The sequence below is a fragment of the Lepisosteus oculatus genome, chromosome 14 (assembly GCF_040954835.1).
Source record: "Lepisosteus oculatus isolate fLepOcu1 chromosome 14, fLepOcu1.hap2, whole genome shotgun sequence".
NCBI classification, from domain to species: Eukaryota; Metazoa; Chordata; class Actinopteri; order Semionotiformes; family Lepisosteidae; genus Lepisosteus; species Lepisosteus oculatus.
In genome coordinates this window covers 11,337,100-11,344,599 of record NC_090709.1, presented here as the reverse complement: position 1 = coordinate 11,344,599, position 7,500 = coordinate 11,337,100, and the positions used below count along the sequence as shown (strand labels likewise).

At 52.4% G+C, this 7,500-nt stretch overlaps 1 protein-coding gene, 9 non-coding genes and 3 pseudogenes across 10 annotated transcripts in view; 12 read left to right on the top strand and 1 right to left on the bottom strand.

Moving 5' to 3' along the window:
• Positions 1-7,500, top strand: part of LOC138242797 (zinc finger protein 271-like) — a 683,123-nt gene that overhangs the window by 35,097 nt on the left and 640,526 nt on the right. The gene's annotated exons all lie outside the window — the stretch shown is intronic.
• Positions 1-7,500, bottom strand: part of LOC138242769 (zinc finger protein 271-like) — a 735,173-nt pseudogene that overhangs the window by 486,165 nt on the left and 241,508 nt on the right.
• Positions 489-607, top strand: LOC138245099 (5S ribosomal RNA). Its single transcript, XR_011193714.1, has one exon. It is a non-coding gene; the product is annotated as a 5S ribosomal RNA (ribosomal RNA).
• LOC138219276 (5S ribosomal RNA) lies at positions 1,140-1,258 on the top strand. The gene has a single exon (XR_011181595.1). It is a non-coding gene; the product is annotated as a 5S ribosomal RNA (ribosomal RNA).
• On the top strand, positions 1,796-1,914 carry LOC138216967 (5S ribosomal RNA). Its single transcript, XR_011180680.1, has one exon. It is a non-coding gene; the product is annotated as a 5S ribosomal RNA (ribosomal RNA).
• LOC138216609 (5S ribosomal RNA) lies at positions 2,451-2,569 on the top strand. Its single transcript, XR_011180321.1, has one exon. It is a non-coding gene; the product is annotated as a 5S ribosomal RNA (ribosomal RNA).
• LOC138217852 (5S ribosomal RNA) lies at positions 3,107-3,225 on the top strand (annotated as a pseudogene).
• Positions 3,763-3,881, top strand: LOC138245098 (5S ribosomal RNA). The gene has a single exon (XR_011193713.1). It is a non-coding gene; the product is annotated as a 5S ribosomal RNA (ribosomal RNA).
• LOC138217917 (5S ribosomal RNA) lies at positions 4,420-4,538 on the top strand (annotated as a pseudogene).
• On the top strand, positions 5,076-5,194 carry LOC138216098 (5S ribosomal RNA). Its single transcript, XR_011179810.1, has one exon. It is a non-coding gene; the product is annotated as a 5S ribosomal RNA (ribosomal RNA).
• On the top strand, positions 5,732-5,850 carry LOC138216919 (5S ribosomal RNA). Its single transcript, XR_011180632.1, has one exon. It is a non-coding gene; the product is annotated as a 5S ribosomal RNA (ribosomal RNA).
• Positions 6,388-6,506, top strand: LOC138219275 (5S ribosomal RNA). The gene has a single exon (XR_011181594.1). It is a non-coding gene; the product is annotated as a 5S ribosomal RNA (ribosomal RNA).
• On the top strand, positions 7,044-7,162 carry LOC138217113 (5S ribosomal RNA). The gene has a single exon (XR_011180826.1). It is a non-coding gene; the product is annotated as a 5S ribosomal RNA (ribosomal RNA).

The following is a 7,500-nucleotide window of genomic DNA, read 5'->3' as shown; positions in this document are numbered from 1 at the left end:
CACACGTGCAGTGCGGCTTGTCCGTCTGTTTATTTGTCAGCTTTGGCGAGACACGGGTGCTTGTGTATTAGCGTGAGCGTTTTTTAATTCTGATCAGGAACAGTTTTAAAAGTCCGCAAAGGATCGAGGAAAGGTTTATCGCCAGCTGAAAAGAGACACAGCGCTTCGGCTGTGGAGACTTGTTCGGCTGGCGTTCGGAGAGTCGCGTTTTTCAGAATTGTATTGAGATCGTTTTCCACAGAGCTCAGATGTCAAAGCACAGCAGCAGCTCTCCACAGCGATCCTCTATAGCGCCCTTTCTCCCGCAGCTCCGTCCTCATTGGAAGGAAGCAAGAGTGAAAGGCTGAAGTGAAATAGAGCGGGGACGAAGGCAGTGAAGAGAGAGAACGTGGGAAGAAGAGAAAAACGCAAGGGAAAAAAAGCAGCGTCGTAAAAGAGGTGACGGAGCTGTCCTCTCAATAAGAAGGGTGCCAGCGAGCCTTGCTCTCGCTTATGGCCACACCCCCTTGAGCACGCCTGATCTCGTCTGATCTCGGAAGCTAAACAGGGATGGGCCTGGTTAGTACTTGGATGGGAGACCGCCTGGGAATACCAGGTGCTGTAAGCTTTTAAGCGCAGGAGGCGCCCTATCCCCGCTCGCTCGCTCATTCCCCTGTTCACACGTGCAGTGCGGCTTGTCCGTCTGTTTGTCAGCTTTGGCGAGACACGGGTGCTTGTGTATTAGCGTGAGCGTTTTTTATTCTGATCAGGAACAGTTTTACAAGTCCGCAAAGGATCGAGGAAAGGTTTATCGCCAGCTGAAAAGAGACACAGCGCTTCGGCTGTGGAGACTTGTTCGGCTGGCGTTTGGAGAGTCGCGTTTTTCAGAATTGTATTGAGATCGTTTTCCACAGAGCTCAGATGTCAAAGCACAGCAGCAGCTCTCCACAGCGATCCTCTATAGCGCCCTTTCTCCCGCAGCTCCGTCCTCATTGGAAGGAAGCAAGAGTGAAAGGCTGAAGTGAAATAGAGCGGGGACGAAGGCAGTGAAGAGAGAGAACGTGGGAAGAAGAGAAAAACGCAAGGGAAAAAAGCAGCGTCGTAAAAGAGGTGACGGAGCTGTCCTCTCAATAAGAAGGGTGCCAGCGAGCCTTGCTCTCGCTTACGGCCACACCCCCTTGAGCACGCCTGATCTCGTCTGATCTCGGAAGCTAAACAGGGATGGGCCTGGTTAGTACTTGGATGGGAGACCGCCTGGGAATACCAGGTGCTGTAAGCTTTTAAGCGCAGGAGGCGCCCTATCCCCGCTCGCTGGCTCATTCCCCTGTTCACACGTGCAGTGCGGCTTGTCCGTCTGTTTATTTGTCAGCTTTGGCGAGACACGGGTGCTTGTGTATTAGCGTGAGCGTTTTTTATTCTGATCAGGAACAGTTTAACAAGTCCGCAAAGGATCGAGGAAAGGTTTATCGCCAGCTGAAAAGAGACACAGCGCTTCGGCTGTGGAGACTTGTTCGGCTGGCGTTCGGAGAGTCGCGTTTTTCAGAATTGTATTGAGATCGTTTTCCACAGAGCTCAGATGTCAAAGCACAGCAGCAGCTCTCCACAGCGATCCTCTATAGCGCCCTTTCTCCCGCAGCTCCGTCCTCATTGGAAGGAAGCAAGAGTGAAAGGCTGAAGTGAAATAGAGCGGGGACGAAGGCAGTGAAGAGAGAGAACGTGGGAAGAAGAGAAAAACGCAAGGGAAAAAAAGCAGCGTCGTAAAAGAGGTGACGGAGCTGTCCTCTCAATAAGAAGGGTGCCAGCGAGCCTTGCTCTCGCTTATGGCCACACCCCCTTGAGCACGCCTGATCTCGTCTGATCTCGGAAGCTAAACAGGGATGGGCCTGGTTAGTACTTAGATGGGAGACCGCCTGGGAATATCAGGTGCTGTAAGCTTTTAAGCGCAGGAGGCGCCCTATCCCCGCTCGCTGGCTCATTCCCCTGTTCACACGTGCAGTGCAGCTTGTCCGTCTGTTTATTTGTCAGCTTTGGCGAGACACGGGTGCTTGTGTATTAGCGTGAGCGTTTTTTATTCTGATCAGGAACAGTTTAACAAGTCCGCAAAGGATCGAGGAAAGGTTTATCGCCAGCTGAAAAGAGACACAGCGCTTCGGCTGTGGAGACTTGTTCGGCTGGCGTTCGGAGAGTCGCGTTTTTCAGAATTGTATTGAGATCGTTTTCCACAGAGCTCAGATGTCAAAGCACAGCAGCAGCTCTCCACAGCGATCCTCTATAGCGCCCTTTCTCCCGCAGCTCCGTCCTCATTGGAAGGAAGCAAGAGTGAAAGGCTGAAGTGAAATAGAGCGGGGACGAAGGCAGTGAAGAGAGAGAACGTGGGAAGAAGAGAAAAACGCAAGGGAAAAAAGCAGCGTCGTAAAAGAGGTGACGGAGCTGTCCTCTCAATAAGAAGGGTGCCAGCGAGCCTTGCTCTCGCTTACGGCCACACCCCCTTGAGCACGCCTGATCTCGTCTGATCTTGGAAGCTAAACAGGGATGGGCCTGGTTAGTACTTGGATGGGAGACCGCCTGGGAATACCAGGTGCTGTAAGCTTTTAAGCGCAGGAGGCGCCCTATCCCCGCTCGCTGGCTCATTCCCCTGTTCACACGTGCAGTGCGGCTTGTCCGTCTGTTTATTTGTCAGCTTTGGCGAGACACGGGTGCTTGTGTATTAGCGTGAGCGTTTTTTATTCTGATCAGGAACAGTTTAACAAGTCCGCAAAGGATCGAGGAAAGGTTTATCGCCAGCTGAAAAGAGACACAGCGCTTCGGCTGTGGAGACTTGTTCGGCTGGCGTTCGGAGAGTCGCGTTTTTCAGAATTGTATTGAGATCGTTTTCCACAGAGCTCAGATGTCAAAGCACAGCAGCAGCTCTCCACAGCGATCCTCTATAGCGCCCTTTCTCCCGCAGCTCCGTCCTCATTGGAAGGAAGCAAGAGTGAAAGGCTGAAGTGAAATAGAGCGGGGACGAAGGCAGTGAAGAGAGAGAACGTGGGAAGAAGAGAAAAACGCAAGGGAAAAAAAGCAGCGTCGTAAAAGAGGTGACGGAGCTGTCCTCTCAATAAGAAGGGTGCCAGCGAGCCTTGCTCTCGCTTACGGCCACACCCCCTTGAGCACGCCTGATCTCGTCTGATCTCGGAAGCTAAAAAGGGATGGGCTTGGTTAGTACTTGGATGGGGGACCGCCTGGGAATACCAGGTGCTGTAAGCTTTTAAGCGCAGGAGGCGCCCTATCCCCGCTCGCTCGCTCATTCCCCTGTTCATACGTGCAGTGCGGCTTGTCCGTCTGTTTATTTGTCAGCTTTGGCGAGACACGGGTGCTTGTGTATTAGCGTGAGCGTTTTTTATTCTGATCAGGAACAGTTTAACAAGTCCGCAAAGGATCGAGGAAAGGTTTATCGCCAGCTGAAAAGAGACACAGCGCTTCGGCTGTGGAGACTTGTTCGGCTGGCGTTCGGAGAGTCGCGTTTTTCAGAATTGTATTGAGATCGTTTTCCACAGAGCTCAGATGTCAAAGCACAGCAGCAGCTCTCCACAGCGATCCTCTATAGCGCCCTTTCTCCCGCAGCTCAGTCCTCATTGGAAGGAAGCAAGAGTGAAAGGCTGAAGTGAAATAGAGCGGGGACGAAGGCAGTGAAGAGAGAGAACGTGGGAAGAAGAGAAAAACGCAAGGGAAAAAAAGCAGCGTCGTAAAAGAGGTGACGGAGCTGTCCTCTCAATAAGAAGGGTGCCAGCGAGCCTTGCTCTCGCTTATGGCCACACCCCCTTGAGCACGCCTGATCTCGTCTGATCTCGGAAGCTAAACAGGGATGGGCCTGGTTAGTACTTGGATGGGAGACCGCCTGGGAATACCAGGTGCTGTAAGCTTTTAAGCGCAGGAGGCGCCCTATCCCCGCTCGCTCGCTCATTCCCCTGTTCACACGTGCAGTGCGGCTTGTCCGTCTGTTTATTTGTCAGCTTTGGCGAGACACGGGTGCTTGTGTATTAGCGTGAGCGTTTTTTAATTCTGATCAGGAACAGTTTTACAAGTCCGCAAAGGATCGAGGAAAGGTTTATCGCCAGCTGAAAAGAGACACAGCGCTTCGGCTGTGGAGACTTGTTCGGCTGGCGTTCGGAGAGTCGCGTTTTTCAGAATTGTATTGAGATCGTTTTCCACAGAGCTCAGATGTCAAAGCACAGCAGCAGCTCTCCACAGCGATCCTCTATAGCGCCCTTTCTCCCGCAGCTCCGTCCTCATTGGAAGGAAGCAAGAGTGAAAGGCTGAAGTGAAATAGAGCGGGGACGAAGGCAGTGAAGAGAGAGAACGTGGGAAGAAGAGAAAAACGCAAGGGAAAAAGAGCAGCGTCGTAAAAGAGGTGACGGAGCTGTCCTCTCAATAAGAAGGGTGCCAGCGAGCCTTGCTCTCGCTTACGGCCACACCCCCTTGAGCACGCCTGATCTTGTCTGATCTTGGAAGCTAAACAGGGATGGGCCTGGTTAGTACTTGGATGGGAGACCGCCTGGGAATACCAGGTGCTGTAAGCTTTTAAGCGCAGGAGGCGCCCTATCCCCGCTCGCTCGCTCATTCCCCTGTTCACACGTGCAGTGCGGCTTGTCCGTCTGTTTATTTGTCAGCTTTGGCGAGACACGGGTGCTTGTGTATTAGCGTGAGCGTTTTTTATTCTGATCAGGAACAGTTTAACAAGTCCGCAAAGAATCGAGGGAAGGTTTATCGCCAGCTGAATAGAGACACAGCGCTTCGGCTGTGGAGACTTGTTCGGCTGGCGTTCGGAGAGTCGCGTTTTTCAGAATTGTATTGAGATCGTTTTCCACAGAGCTCAGATGTCAAAGCACAGCAGCAGCTCTCCACAGCGATCCTCTATAGCGCCCTTTCTCCCGCAGCTCCGTCCTCATTGGAAGGAAGCAAGAGTGAAAGGCTGAAGTGAAATAGAGCGGGGACGAAGGCAGTGAAGAGAGAGAACGTGGGAAGAAGAGAAAAACGCAAGGGAAAAAAAGCAGCGTCGTAAAAGAGGTGACGGAGCTGTCCTCTCAATAAGAAGGGTGCCAGCGAGCCTTGCTCTCGCTTACGGCCACACCCCCTTGCGCACGCCTGATCTCGTCTGATCTCGGAAGCTAAACAGGGATGGGCCTGGTTAGTACTTGGATGGGAGACCGCGTGGGAATACCAGGTGCTGTAAGCTTTTAAGCGCAGGAGGCGCCCTATCCCCGCTCGCTCGATCATTCCCCTGTTCACACGTGCAGTACGGCTTGTCCGTCTGTTTATTTGTCAGCTTTGGCGAGACACGGGTGCTTGTGTATTAGCGTGAGCGTTTTTTATTCTGATCAGGAACAGTTTTACAAGTCCGCAAAGGATCGAGGAAAGGTTTATCGCCAGCTGAAAAGAGACACAGCGCTTCGGCTGTGGAGACTTGTTCGGCTGGCGTTCGGAGAGTCACGTTTTTCAGAATTGTATTGAGATCGTTTTCCACAGAGCTCAGATGTCAAAGCACAGCAGCAGCTCTCCACAGCGATCCTCTATAGCGCCCTTTCTCCCGCAGCTCCGTCCTCATTGGAAGGAAGCAAGAGTGAAAGGCTGAAGTGAAATAGAGCGGGGACGAAGGCAGTGAAGAGAGAGAACGTGGGAAGAAGAGAAAAACGCAAGGGAAAAAAAGCAGCGTCGTAAAAGAGGTGACGGAGCTGTCCTCTCAATAAGAAGGGTGCCAGCGAGCCTTGCTCTCGCTTACGGCCACACTCCCTTGAGCACGCCTGATCTCGTCTGATCTCGGAAGCTAAACAGGGATGGGCCTGGTTAGTACTTGGATGGGAGACCGCCTGGGAGTACCAGGTGCTGTAAGCTTTTAAGCGCAGGAGGCGCCCTATCCCCGCTCGCTGGCTCATTCCCCTGTTCACACGTGCAGTGCGGCTTGTCCGTCTGTTTATTTGTCAGCTTTGGCGAGACACGGGTGCTTGTGTATTAGCGTGAGCGTTTCTTATTCTGATCAGGAACAGTTTAACAAGTCCGCAAAGGATCGAGGAAAGGTTTATCGCCAGCTGAAAAGAGACACAGCGCTTCGGCTGGGGAGACTTGTTCGGCTGGCGTTCGGAGAGTCGCGTTTTTCAGAATTGTATTGAGATCGTTTTCCTCAGAGCTCAGATGTCAAAGCACAGCAGCAGCTCTCCACAGCGATCCTCTATAGCGCCCTTTCTCCCGCAGCTCCGTCCTCATTGGAAGGAAGCAAGAGTGAAAGGCTGAAGTGAAATAGAGCGGGGACGAAGGCAGTGAAGAGAGAGAACGTGGGAAGAAGAGAAAAACGCAAGGGAAAAAAAGCAGCGTCGTAAAAGAGGTGACGGAGCTGTCCTCTCAATAAGAAGGGTGCCAGCGAGCCTTGCTCTCGCTTACGGCCACACCCCCTTGAGCACGCCTGATCTCGTCTGATCTCGGAAGCTAAACAGGGATGGGCCTGGTTAGTACTTGGATGGGAGACCGCCTGGGAATACCAGGTGCTGTAAGCTTTTAAGCAAAGGAGGCGCCCTATCCCCGCTCGCTCGCTCATTCCCCTGTTCACACGTGCAGTGCGGCTTGTCCGTCTCTTTATTTGTCAGCTTTGGCGAGACACGGGTGCTTGTGTATTAGCGTGAGCGTTTTTTATTCTGATCAGGAACAGTTTTACAAGTCCGCAAAGGATCGAGGAAAGGTTTATCGCCAGCTGAAAAGAGACACAGCGCTTCGGCTGTGGAGACTTGTTCGGCTGGCGTTCGGAGAGTCGCGTTTTTCAGAATTGTATTGAGATCGTTTTCCACAGAGCTCAGATGTCAAAGCACAGCAGCAGCTCTCCACAGCGATCCTCTATAGCGCCCTTTCTCCCGCAGCTCCGTCCTCATTGGAAGGAAGCAAGAGTGAAAGGCTGAAGTGAAATAGAGCGGGGACGAAGGCAGTGAAGAGAGAGAACGTGGGAAGAAGAGAAAAACGCAAGGGAAAAAGAGCAGCGTCGTAAAAGAGGTGACGGAGCTGTCCTCTCAATAAGAAGGGTGCCAGCGAGCCTTGCTCTCGCTTACGGCCACACCCCCTTGAGCACGCCTGATCTCGTCTGATCTCGGAAGCTAAACAGGGATGGGCCTGGTTAGTACTTGGATGGGAGACCGCCTGGGAGTACCAGGTGCTGTAAACTTTTAAGCGCAGGAGGCGCCCTATCCCCGCTCGCTCGCTCATTCCCCTGTTCACACGTGCAGTGCAGCTTGTCCGTCTGTTTATTTGTCAGCTTTGGCAAGACACGGGTGCTTGTGTATTAGCGTGAGCGTTTTTTATTCTGATCATGAACAGTTTAACAAGTCCGCAAAGGATCGAGGAAAGGTTTATCGCCAGCTGAAAAGAGACACAGCGCTTCGGCTGTGGAGACTTGTTCGGCTGGCGTTCGGAGAGTCGCGTTTTTCAGAATTGTATTGAGATCGTTTTCCACAGAGCTCAGATGTCAAAGCACAGCAGCAGCTCTCCACAGCGATCCTCTAT